Consider the following 13,227-nt stretch of genomic DNA (forward strand, 5'->3'; position numbering starts at 1 on the left):
TGTAGCCGCTGTTCGTTTACAGAGCGCGAAAATGTTTTTGTTCATATGTGTAATTTTTTTGATATTTAAAGATTGTTGTAATGAGCACGTCAACTCACCAAACCGTTTATATTTTATAAATGAGCCACAAATAAAGAAAAACCAAGACTACTGTATACTAATAAAGTACAAGTACAGGGCAGTAGTGCTCCCTTGTCATGAACAAACCATTTACATTTTGGTAACTATGGAGATGCTGGCATTTAAAGTGTTTCTTTGAAAAATGTCAATTACTCTAATTTTGCTTAATAATACAACTGAAATTAAATAACATATAAAAAAGCCGCTTATATGGGTTTGTAGATCTTGTTTCGCTGATTTCAGATATGTTAATAACTCAATTTCTTTAAAAATGTTGATTACATTGTATATATAATGAAAGAGAGAGAGATAGCGTCACAGTACATTTTTGAAAATGCAATTAATGTTAAGAGGAATAGTAATTTCTTTATGAAAAATAGTGACACACATAATATTAATACGAGGAATCAAAATAAACTAGCTGTTCTTGATAGTCGTCACAAAGTCACAAATTCAATTAAGGGGCAATGTATACGCTTCTATAACAAGGTTCCGGTTGATATACAAAATTTCCCATTCACGAGGTTTAAAACTATAGTTAAACATAAACTTTATGATAAAGGTTATGTATATAACTTCTTATACAACTTTTTATACAACTTCTGCGTACTTGGATGACAAAAATCTGTGGTAGTAACCTGTTTAGCTCAAGGAGGTAGTCTCTCTCCATCTCTGATGTTTGAAAACAAAAAAAATATATTGTAAATGTTGAATGCGTACAAATGTTATTTACAAAGAGCAACTTTTTTTAGCAGTTACATTAATTACTACTACTAAATATTAGGATGTCCGGACATTATTGCAGGACACAGCGACTGGCATCTCCGGCACCAGCCCGGAGAGCTAGTAGAGGAGAAGATAGATATTTTTGGGAACTGGAGATACGTCGTTTTTCGGCGTCGGGAAGTGAGCGTGCCTTACAGCTCCGCCACCAATGAGGAGATTTGGTAGTGGACTCAGAGTCGACGGCTTAGCGGTGGCAACTGCTAGTTGTGCAATGCGCAACGGGAAGTGAGCGTGCCTACAGCTCCGGCACCTATCTGGAAAATAGGGAGGGTACTGTACGTGCACTCGGGGCGGCTCACCCGAGGCACTAGCCTCTCGAAGAACCGGATGAAGTCAAGTGACAGAGGTCTGTGACAACCCTGTACTTGTAAGGTTTCTGTGTGCGCACAGGTCATAGTGCCCTTCCCGCATGACCTAGAGATTGTGGATAGGCAGGGGCACTTTAAAAAAAAACTTTGTAGAATGACATGGGACTATCCTCTAAGGACGTCTAACTTAAAGTAATGTAAGATATAATTAAAGAAGATCGTTCGAGCCTCGATTTTAGCCTAAACCCCATTAATTGCGAACGTATTGATTAACGTGTTGATAGAGTTGTTTTTGCTTTGATAATTTGGTGTTTTGTCTCTAAACGTAGGAAGAAAATATGTGAATTAGAATTTTTAAGGACATGACTGGACTTTACATGGTTCAAGTATTTGGGACTTTATGTTTCACTTATCTTCTTAATAAACAAGAATTGAACAGGGCCTCGATCTGTTTAAGCGGTGAACAATGTTAACCGGTTAGTAATTTTATATTCCAATAGAACAAAAATATCGTCAAACAAAATTAAGGAAAAATTACTTATTTTCTTATCTTTGCCTATTGGGGCAAACCAGTTCTTTGCTTTGCGAGTGAAATGTCGCAATGTGCGTGCAGTATGTGTGTGCTGTATGCGTGTGCCCTTTTCCCTTGAGCGCCGGCATATAACGTACACAAACTGCGTCCAGGGGAGGAGTTGCAGAGATGGCAAACAGGGAAGTACCTACTGCCATCATACCTATTTCTGTCGCCAAGCAGTAATGTGAGCATTACTGCGTTCCGGTTTCGAAGGGTAAGGGTGCTGGTGAAATTACAGGCACATGGGACTTGTCAACTCATGTCTCAGGGTATCTCATGTAGCAGTGGCCCTCAGATCTTTGTGATTTAAAACTCTGAGTGGCACTGCAACTCGTTAAGGACAGACGTATCGCTTACCATTAGGCGCACGATTTGTTCGTCCCGTCATTTAGTATACATATAAAAGAAATAAGGGTGCTGCACAGAGATTACCACTAGATACATATGTTACTATGCAACTATAACCAATAATTCTTTGGATCAACTAGCAGAAGAAACTAAAAATAACACGTTAGATTACTAGAGAGCATTTATTTGTAGACTTCAGCGTTCCCATAGAGCACAGTGGTGGCAAACAATGGGTGCCATGTATATTTTATATTGCGTCAAAGCGATTACGGGCGACCTCTGACACTGCGCGAGATTGACCGGTATGCAACTGAATAATAGCAACATGTGTGTGTAGTGCTTATTTAGAAAAATAAAATGATCCATGCAAATCGAATTCTTAGGTGTTTGCGATTGTTTCACATAGGAAATGAAACATTTTTCGGATTTAAATCGCGTATATTTGATTTTCAAAAAAATCAACGATTCTGGCTACAGGTTCCATGGTCACGGTTGACTAAAGAAATATACGCGATTTAGATTTTTTTATAAAAAAAAAGTTGTGCATCTGATGATAAGCAACACGCCTGTCCATAACAGTTGCAGTGCCACTCAGATCTTTAAATCGCAAAGAATTGAGGTGCACTACCACTGCGCCCGTTACCCTGAAACATAAGTTGACTAGTCCCATGTGCCTGTAATTTCACCAGAACCCTTATCCTTCAAAACTGGAATGCAGTAATGCTGACATTACTGCATGAAATAGGTAAGGTAGCAGTACTACCCTGGACGAACTCTTTCACAAGGAGCTCGTCTGCTACTAAAGACGAGACTAAATCCATGCAAGATAATAATTTACAATAAACCGACACTAGAGAAATGCTAAAGGATATTTGTCGAATAGTGTTACATGAATTGCCATGGCAATAGGCTGTTTTACCCTTTCTTCAGACTATGCTCCTTTCGAGCAGTTTGTTTTGTTTATATATTTTAGTTTTATATAGTTTAGTTTTTTGTTTATAGATTTGCTTATATAGTTAAACAACGGTTTGTTTATATCTTATATAGTTTCAATTTTATTTTTAAGGAAAATCATCGCAATTGACATTTTTTACCAGCAAAAAAAGATTTTGGTGTCAATATTTCGAAAGTTACCGAAACGCAAATGCGTTACTTAGGATAAGGAGGGCAGAGTAGAGCAAATACTTTATACAAAAGGTTATAATACTGCTTCTTCCTACTTGGATGATCAAAATCCACGGTAGTGATCTGTTTAGTCCTCTCAGGCAGTTTTTTCTATGATGTTTTATAATAAATATTGTGATCATGAATGTGAACAAATCTTATCTGGCATGCTCTAAGGGCACAAGGAGTACCAGAGTACTATATAAATCTGATAAAAGATATGTATCCTAATGTTACAACCCTACAGTGTGATGTGGGAGTGGGAGTTCATCCAGACTCGGCACTGAGCCCTTTGCTTTTCAATCTCGTAATGAACCACCTCACGGCAGAACTACGCCTTCCACCATTGAACATTCTACATAGGGCGCACTATACGTTTCCGAAACTGGCCACTTACATAAACAATATTTAAAAAGTAATTACAACATTTGAAAATGGAACTCTTTGGCTGTAGAATACAGTTTGTTCCATCTGACTGTCACTTGTTTTTACATTGTGGCGTCATTTTATAAATTGGTTGTCTATATCACCACGGATTTAACTCGTGAAAATTTTCGTAGTATGATTTTCTACGACTTTCAGTGTAATATAACAGGTCAGCGGAGTTTAGGCTTCAAACTGCTTTTGGCGATGAAGTACCGTGCAAGACGGCTATTTATAGCTAGTTTGCAAAATTCAAACGCGGTCGTGTGAATCTCAGTGACAAATTTCGTGATGGTCGTCTGTCCACTGCTGTGAACAACAAAAACATCGATGCTGTGCGCCGTATGGTCCAAACAGACAGGCATCTCATGACATACCATGAGATTCGGGCATCTTTAGGCATAGGCATGAGTCAAATACAATCAATACTACACAAACATTTACGATTTACGATCCCAAAACACAGCAGCAATCGAGCGTATGGGTCTTTTAAAATGAGCCGAAACCAACCAAAGTGGCGCGCGTGCAAAGTGCCTCTAAGCGGATGATTGCTTCTTTTTTTAATAAAACTGGACACGTAGCTACTGTTGCTATAAAGAATCGTTGTACCGTGAATAGTGATTGGTACACGACCATTTGTTTGCCGGAAGTTATTGACAAACTCCGTAAAAATAACCGTAAACGCCGTATCATCTTGCACCATGATAATGCCAGTTCTCACACGACCAGATAGACAAATGAATTTTCGAAGGTGAACAACGTTGAGCTTATGAGCCATTCCGCGTACAGTCCCGACCTGGCACCTTGTGACTTTTATTTATTTCCAAAAATTAAGAACGCGGTCCACGATTTTTATCACCTGAAGAGGCTGTCGAAGAGTATGAAAAATATGTTTCAGAGATTGTCACGGAGGAGTGGCATAAATGTTTTCAAAATTGGTTCATTCGTATGAAAAAGTGCATTAACGCTAACGGAGAATATTTTGAGAAACAGTAAATTAATTTCTGATCATTTATAGTATTGTTTTCTTATTCATTCCGGAAACTTATAGTGTGCCCCACGTCGATGCGCATGGGTTCGTTACTTGCCGCTACTACTACTTTTTAGTTAAATCATGTCGACGTATGCGAAGACGTGCGACATGCAAAATATGGTCAGGAGAATGGATTACTATCATCTTCGGCGTGTTCACTTCCGTTGGCTAAGGATATAGAACTAATATGTAGAAACTAGTACTGTTCAACAACAGTAGTGACTGATACGTACATAACGCCGATGGCTAAATTCGTAGTCGGTTGGAAGTTATAAATATTGCCTGATTTCTCCATCGAAGTATTTTTCTATTAATATGTTTTGTTTGTGCTTCTACTCATATCGTTTGTTATTGTACAATCGCTAACGTCACCATTCGGCGTTATCCCTGTTTTGGGTGGTATCGCTCGCTAATTAACTCCTTAACTACCGGAAGCAGAGTTACCAACAAAATATATTGACGCAAGCTTGTTGTTAGTACATCTTTAAGGAATTGACGTTAATGGCAGATAAGTGATAAGACGGACGTGTAACGGGCTACTGGTGTTTCGTCACATCCGATGATAAAAAATCAATTTGTGTCAAGTCACTATTTAACCTTTGCTATCATAGCGTTGGTATCTGTTTTGTTATGCATTGAACAAATTATTTTGGTGTCTTTTCAATCGTCAGTTTGGTTTTAACTTTGCAACTACCATCTTCGTACAGTCTTGCTTTATTCGTAATCTTCGTCTTAGGCTGAGGATTTATAAAACAAACTTTGGCTTCGAATTCTAAAAATCGGCAAAAATGCCGATTTTTATGTTAGCAAAACAAACTTCGCCTAAATTTAAGCAAAAAAAATTTGTAAATAATCTCAAACTTAAATGAAATTTCTTGCTTAACTTAGGTGAAAGTAGTTAAGTTACAGCAAATCGATGCCTGTCGTCTTTGCTTGCAAATGTAAGGCTTAGATCTACTAAGCAAAGCTAAGCATGATTTTCGTATTTATAAAACTAACTTTGACTAAATTTAAACAAGAAATTATGAAGTAAACTCGAAGTTTAATTTAATTTCTCGTATAGATGTAGGCAAAGATCGTTTTGTAAATACGAAAAACTGGCTTAGCTCGCCATTTTGCTTAGTCTAATTCTAAGTTCGTTTTGTAAATGTCAGCCTTGAAGTGAAAGACTCGTATGTGATTTCCACGTAATTTTTCTGGAGGAACTTAAAAATGTGGTGTAAAATTTTATTGTTAAATTACTTTAACTTCACGTTTTTTTATTTTAAATTTTATTGTTAAACATTATTTTCTTTAACATAGTTTAAGTTACCATTTTAGTAGCAGTAGAGCATCTTGTGAAAGAGTTCGTCCAGGGAATTCTACTGCCACCTTACCTATTTCTAGTAGCAGTAGAGCTTCTTGTGAAAGAGTTCGTCCAGGTAAGTACTGTTATCTTACCTATTTCTACCGCCAAGCAGGAATGTCAGCTTTACTGTGTTTTGGTTTAGAAGGGTAAAGGGTTAAATTACAGGCACATGGGACTTGTCAACTTATGTCTCAGGGTGACGGGCGCAGTGACTGTGTCCTTCAGATCTTTGTGTGTGTGTGTCTTCAGTGATTTAAAGCTCTGAGTGATATTATACGCTATATTACTTTAATTATATATTTAAGAGGTAGAAGTTTTTTCTCGACAAAAATGAATAAAAAAGGTATGTAAAAATGCGTATGCAAAGTTTTCACTTTAAGGTGACGCACTGTTCTTTTTTGTTCGATTCAAGTCATAGAAATCGATTAAAGAATAAATCCGGAAATTATAATTGTCCGGCTTATGATTTTTAACGCTTGCGTTTAATTAAATCCAGCTTATTTTACAGTGTATTTCAAGTAAGGAACACAAGCCTTAGATATATAGCTGCCTGAGTGCTCTGATTTATTAATATCTATTAAAGGAATTTGTTTATGGTCAGTGTAATGAATATTTAAAATTTACAATGTACCTAATGTAATGTTTACACTAGTAATTGAAAGTTTTCTACTAGTTATTTATTAACTGTATTTGTTTATAGGAATATTGTCGAGTTAAATGTCTTGCCCTAAAAAAGACAGTATTTATATATAGGTGCCACGAAAACAAATAGTCTTTAAAGAAGTACCCTTTCACGTGAGTTTAGTAATGATATATTAATTTCCTTTAAAAAAAAAAACTTGCAAATAAGGAAGTGAATTGAAAAAAATAGGAATTTTCATTTACCAGTTACCTTTCTACCGCCTTGTGTAACATCATGGTATGCAATAAAATATTGAGTATTAAGGAATCGGTGCGGCAAGTCTGGTGCCACAGTATATCTATACAAAATATATGCAATCAATGGCCCTTTGAAACATTTAATTTTAAAAGAAATTTAAAAGGAAATTTTAAAATTTCTAATGTTTATTGTAAATTTTGACAGATGTAGAAACTAATTGGGGGCGTCACGATCGCCGAGGTTATGGAACAATGGCACTGCGCAAGGGCACATCGCACTTATCGCGACCTATTTCGGGCCGCATAATTACACTACATTTGGATTTTTGGTGCCGATTGCCGGAGCCGCGCTCTAATTGCCTACCCGACTGTACCGAAACGGGATCGCGGTTCCTATTTCCGTTTTATTTGCGGTTTTTATTTTTATAGTCTACTGTAAATAGAAAGTATACACGTAAATTTCGTTGTGTTTACACACTTTTAACGGTTTGAAACAGAACTGCGTGTCCATGTAGAGACACATAAAAAGTTAATATACAATGCAAAATTTGTTCTCTGACGAAAATAGACATTCCTACTTGTACTTGTTTGGTAGATTTTATATTATTTTATCTTTTTACCAAGTACCAATAACTCATCGTTAATCCATTTATAATCCACAACCGGCTGGTTAGGTTCCTTTTAGAAGAGGGAGTTGGGTCATAGTCTAATGATTAAAACACATCAATGATCTATGTATACCTATCGGCTAACATTGGTGAATTTTTACACAAAGTTTAAAAGAGGAGATTGCGACTGTATTAGCTACTAATGTTTATTAACTCCACCGGCTAGACAGCTAAAGGTTACCTAAATTTAAAATGAGCCTTCATTACTTTAGCTTCATAGATACAAATATATCAACGACAACCAATTCTCTTTGAGTAACTCTGTATTCATTACTGCTTAGCAGCGTCGTTACTTTCGTGGAGTGTAAAATAACGAGCATTGTTTAACGAACAAAAAGTTATTAACATAGGCAAGGGATTATTTTAGATTTGAAATACTGAGGGGTAATTAGCAATGATGGCACCTTACATGCGTTACTTAGTATAGTATATTCAAATGGCGTCATACTATATGAAACTTACAGTCTTTAGATGATGTTGGCTTTCGAAGCAGATTTCTGAAACAAATAAAATCTATATGAATCAAGAGTACAGGTCAAACAAAAGGGGTTTGTAAATGGCAATACTATTTATCGATCAAATTTTACGAGTTTTGACTAAATACAACTCTATTAAGATAAAAAAGGTGGATTAAGGTAAGAAAGAGACAGACAGGTGGTATAAATACATGCCCGAGACGCTTTGTTTCCTTTTTAATCTGGATAGCTATAGAGCGGAAGTTTCTGCTTACGGTTTTATTCTTCCATTAATACAACATGGGTCTTTTCAAGGCTAGAATGCATACGCACCGTCTAAGCCAGCATATTCCGTCCTCGACTACATTCGATCACTGACTATCATGTGACATTACGGTAAGGAATTTACATGAAACCAATGAAACATAAACACTGCGGAAAATGTGTATGCTGTTTCTAAACATCTCACATAAATAATAATGCCATAAATAATAATAATAACACACACACTCAACATAGCCCCGCAGTAGGGAAACCCTGTGTCGCGGGTGCCATGGACACACACACAGACAACCACAAATTACACCCAAAACTTATGAGAGAAACAAATGTAGGCCATATAAATATTTATCTCGGCCCGGGAATCGAACCTGAGACCTCTGCGCGGCTGGTCGGCATGGTAACCGTACGGCCACGGAGGCAGTTGCAAAGGCAAATATGGAGTTTCCAGCGACCAAAATTTTAAATCGTCTAAGTAACTAAAACCTTGGAAATTACAGGTGCAAAAACAAACTGTGCGGTACAAACTAGTATACGTAAAAGTGGTCAAGGATCGATATGTTCTAGATCTGGCGATGGGAACGCGGCACTGGCGGGGCAACGAGTGGGGTACGCCCCGGCCCTGCTCCAGAAACCGAAGCGGGCGCCAGGCAGACACTTTGCAATTAATCGATTACAATAATTGACTTACGTGATGACGTAGTGACAGCTGCGCAAGCGCCGCCGCTGTGTGTGCAGGTGCGTCGCTGTGACGCGCTGTTTGAGAAAATCAAAGGAAAACCCGTACCATTTGCAAAATATTGGTGTTACATGTAAACTGATGTGCTCAAAGAGACAATGTGCCAGACGGTTCATCTTGTTTTGTATGTCTTAATAGATTAAATTTTAGAAGATTAAATACATTTGACCGACCTTATCAGGGAACAGACGCGCGACAATACAAATAAATTTTGCTTTGTTGGTGCAATTTTTAATTGAATTGCTATGTTTTTTTTTTAAACTAATAAGTATGTAGTATTTTTTTTTGTCATAACGTTCTTGCCAATGTCCTGGCGCATGTACTGTTAATGTGTTGTCCTTGGTTTCGCCATCACGCCCGCGAGGTCAACTCTTTGAGTGACAAGGGTTAAGATAAGACATTTCAATTCCATCATCGTTGCAATATAAAAGACCTTAGTAAATCCTGATAATATTATGACTTTATTCATGTTTTCGAAATCAAACTCAAAGTATAAACTTTATTTCATAGGTATTATTCTTGAAATCATCATATTGCTTAATCTCTACTGCTCGTTCGTAAGGCAAATTTCTCTAAGATGAATGAGTATAGAACTGTAGCGGGTAGCTTTTTTATAAATTATTTTTGTGTAATGATTATAGATGTTAAAATTAACAAATGGTGCTGAATAATGTTTTAGCAGTCATTAAGTTTTATAAGACTATAACAACATCAGTTTTAAATAATTCTGAATTCCTTAGTACTTTACTGTTATTTAGACGGTAACAGTACAAGAAACAATACATATCTGACACTGGCACAAGTCTAGTGACCGCCATAAAGGAAATAATAAATAACAATACATATTACGAGACACATTAGTCCTTTTCCTACAAAATATCAATATTTTCAATATAAGTTCACAGACTTAAATTGTTCTTTTTCTTACGTATCGATGGTATACACTATAATGCTTGCCACGTGGAGAAAGAAAGGATTTGCCAATTTTTGTTTCAATATAGCAAATTTATTTTCTTTCAAATGTGACAGCAGTAGAGCTCCTTGTGAAAGAGTTCATCCTAGGAAGTACTGCCACTTTACCTATTACTGCCGCCAAGCAGTAACATGAACATTATTGCGTTCCAGTTTTGAAGGGTCAGGTTGTTGGTGAAATTACAGGCACGTGTAACTTGTCAATTTACGTTTCAGGGCGACGGGTGCTGTGGCAGTGCCCCTCAGATCTTTGCGATTTAAAGCTCTGAGCGGCACTGCGACTGTCATGGATAGGCGTGTCACTTACCATCAGGTACGTCTTGTTCGACCCGTCATCTGGTATTATAAAAAAGACAATAATCAAATGTCAGCTACCTAAAACCTTTTAAGATTTATATTGCATTCTCATTTTATTGTATCGATGGCATATTGTATAATATCGCGGCCCAGAACTCAGATACGCTGATCACGCCACAATTAGCCGCCATACTGAACTATGCATGGGATATGTTTACCACAGTGGTGAAACCATTTTTGCCAATCGGCGTAAGATATTCGTCGATTGTTGCCTAGGCTGCGTCAGACGTACTAGGCTACGATTCGTACGTCATTGCAGTGAATCTCCTTTCGTGCATTCCAACTACGGAACTTCCGATATAGTGTTTTTGTACCCAGACTAGAGATCCGCTTTGTTGAAATCAGATATCAGCGCCCTTAACCACGTTTTGACATCTAGACTAAAAATAATTATGGAAGCACTACTCTAATATTTCAAAAAATAGACACTTGTTGTAAAGTGACGATGAGGTCGATGATGGAGCATGCATTCCTTATAATACCTATTCTCTCTAGCTTTGAAAAGTCCTTATAGCGTTCGGGGAACAAGTCAGTGGGCTGGGACTTTCGCTCCACAGCCGTACGCAATGTAAATGAGGAAGCGTAACGTTTCGTGCGAATCCTTGGAACATCCACGACATAGGGGTGGAACCCCAGTCTACATATTGTGCCTCGGCAATAAAAGGGCATGGTGGAATCAAATCATGCAATTTCATCGTACACAGACATGCAAGCAACTTTACGACAGCATTCAAAAGGCTACATAGCTTTTCTTATGGACCAAGAGACGGCATGAACAAGTCGCGTTCCTGGTGGGAAACGACACGATGTATATAGCAGTTGCAGTGCCACTTAGAGCTTTAAATCGCAAAGATTTGAGGGGCACTGCCATTGCGCTTGTCATCCTTAGATATTTAACAAGTCTCATGTGCCTGTAATTTCACCAGCACTCTTACACTTCAATACCGGAACGTACTCACATTACTGCTTGGCGGCAGAAATACGTAAGGTGGCAGTATTACCCTGGATGAACTCTTTCACAAGGAGCTCTTCTGCTGCTGCAGCTTCGCCTTTACTAAGTCCGAGTCATGGATAAACCTTCTTGGCGCGTTTTGAATGGTATCAAAGGTGGCTAGTTGGCATTTAGCATATCCATTCTATAGATGGCAGCAGTACTTCATACATACATCGGGTTTGTGCTTGGTACAGTTGTAGCAACCGGTGTGGAGTTACACTTTACCTTGGATAATATGGATGGATCTATTTTTTAATCTTTAGTTTAACTATACCGATCCACAATTATATTGAAAATTGTTAATAATTACTTGAAAAGGTTCACGAGAACATGGTGGCATTTAGCGGTCAGGGGTTGGATGCGTAGGTTGTATTTTGATCAGGACGCTTGTGTGAAACCTCAAATTAAGTCCAGTTGAGAATTATTGCGCGTTTGTGATGGATTTTCCATTAGACTTTCATAGAGAGTATACTAAATAATGCCGACCTGATAATGACATTATACGGATTTTGCTATAGGGAAATATAAGTAACATTAATAGAATCTTCGTCCCGCCGAGGCATGTTGTTAGTGCAATCTAGGCATCGAGTGTCTGTGAGAGATTTGAAAGAAATTAACTTTCTTATGTCCACTTGCACTAAACTTAAGGACATCTTAAATCAATGCTTGCAATGCAAAAGACACTCTTAATACATTGTGTTAAGTATCCTATCAATTTAAGCATTGGTTTAAGACGTACGTAAGTTTAGTGTGTGTGGGCATTATGTTGGTGTCACAGTAGATTCATTAATGAAAATGGAATTTAGGTTAAGATGTCATACAGTAACTCAAAAGTGTAGTTCCTTGTAGCCTACGTGCTATATTTGTGTTGTCTAGAAGCCGTACAGCCTCTATGTTATTTTTTTATCTACTAAAGTACTTAAGTACATCCTGTCCTTTTGTTTTATGCCTATCTTTCTTACGTCTGCTCTAACGGTGGAAGGGTGGGAGGGAGCCTGGTACTCTATAACACAGGTTAATCCTAATGTGAACACCAGACTTTCAGAAACGAAACTATCTTTAGTGACATGTGAAGGGTGATTCTTTAGAATACGGGGTTCTTCAGTTTAGGCAATGTATATAAAACTTAATATTTTTTTAACTATTATGCACATTTCCTAGATATTCTATAGAATGCCGGACGTAGATTAGGCAAAAAATCAAATTAGTAATTTCTGTTTGCGGTTCCGAGCTGGTTTGACTTGACCCCCAAATGTGGGAATAGGTTAGGTTAGTATATGAAAAAGCTGCCAGAACCGAATTGGTTTGCGTTTCCGAGCTGGGTCGAAAATTACTATGGAAAATGCTACATTATTCAAGCTATACTTGAAACAAACATAGAAAAAGTAATGTTCCTAAAAGTTTAATGAGTGCTTGCTTCCAATAAAAGAGTTTAAATTTTTATGGTAAGTTAAAGAATTATTGGATTTACTGTCACATATCAAATAATCATTTAATATAACAGTTTTGCTTAATACATTGAAGAGTATGTTAAGTTTCATTTGTATAATATGCATATTTCGTGTATCAGTTTTTGTTGCTACTACAAATAATAATAATAATAATAATAATATAACGCACACACTCAACACATAATCATATATAAATAATATAATCGCGATTATCTCAAACAAATATCACTTGTAACTTAAATACCAATTCTTATTAATTAGCTACTTATTCTCATTAGATATACTATTGTGATTTGTGACACTTGACCATGCATAAAATATTTTTCTTA

General features: G+C 37.1%; 1 long non-coding RNA gene across 1 annotated transcript in view; it reads right to left on the reverse strand.

The window, feature by feature from the left end:
• The window catches only part of LOC113234155, a 78,787-nt gene that overhangs the window by 35,184 nt on the left and 30,376 nt on the right, over positions 1–13,227 (reverse strand). The window contains exon 2 of the long non-coding RNA XR_003310772.1: positions 8,114–8,148. This is a non-coding gene — a long non-coding RNA (uncharacterized LOC113234155). The remainder of the gene's footprint in view (positions 1–8,113; positions 8,149–13,227) is intronic.

Source organism: Hyposmocoma kahamanoa, unplaced genomic scaffold (genome assembly GCF_003589595.1).
Source record: "Hyposmocoma kahamanoa isolate Upper Pololo Valley unplaced genomic scaffold, ASM358959v1 81, whole genome shotgun sequence".
Lineage (NCBI taxonomy): Eukaryota > Metazoa > Arthropoda > Insecta > Lepidoptera > Cosmopterigidae > Hyposmocoma > Hyposmocoma kahamanoa.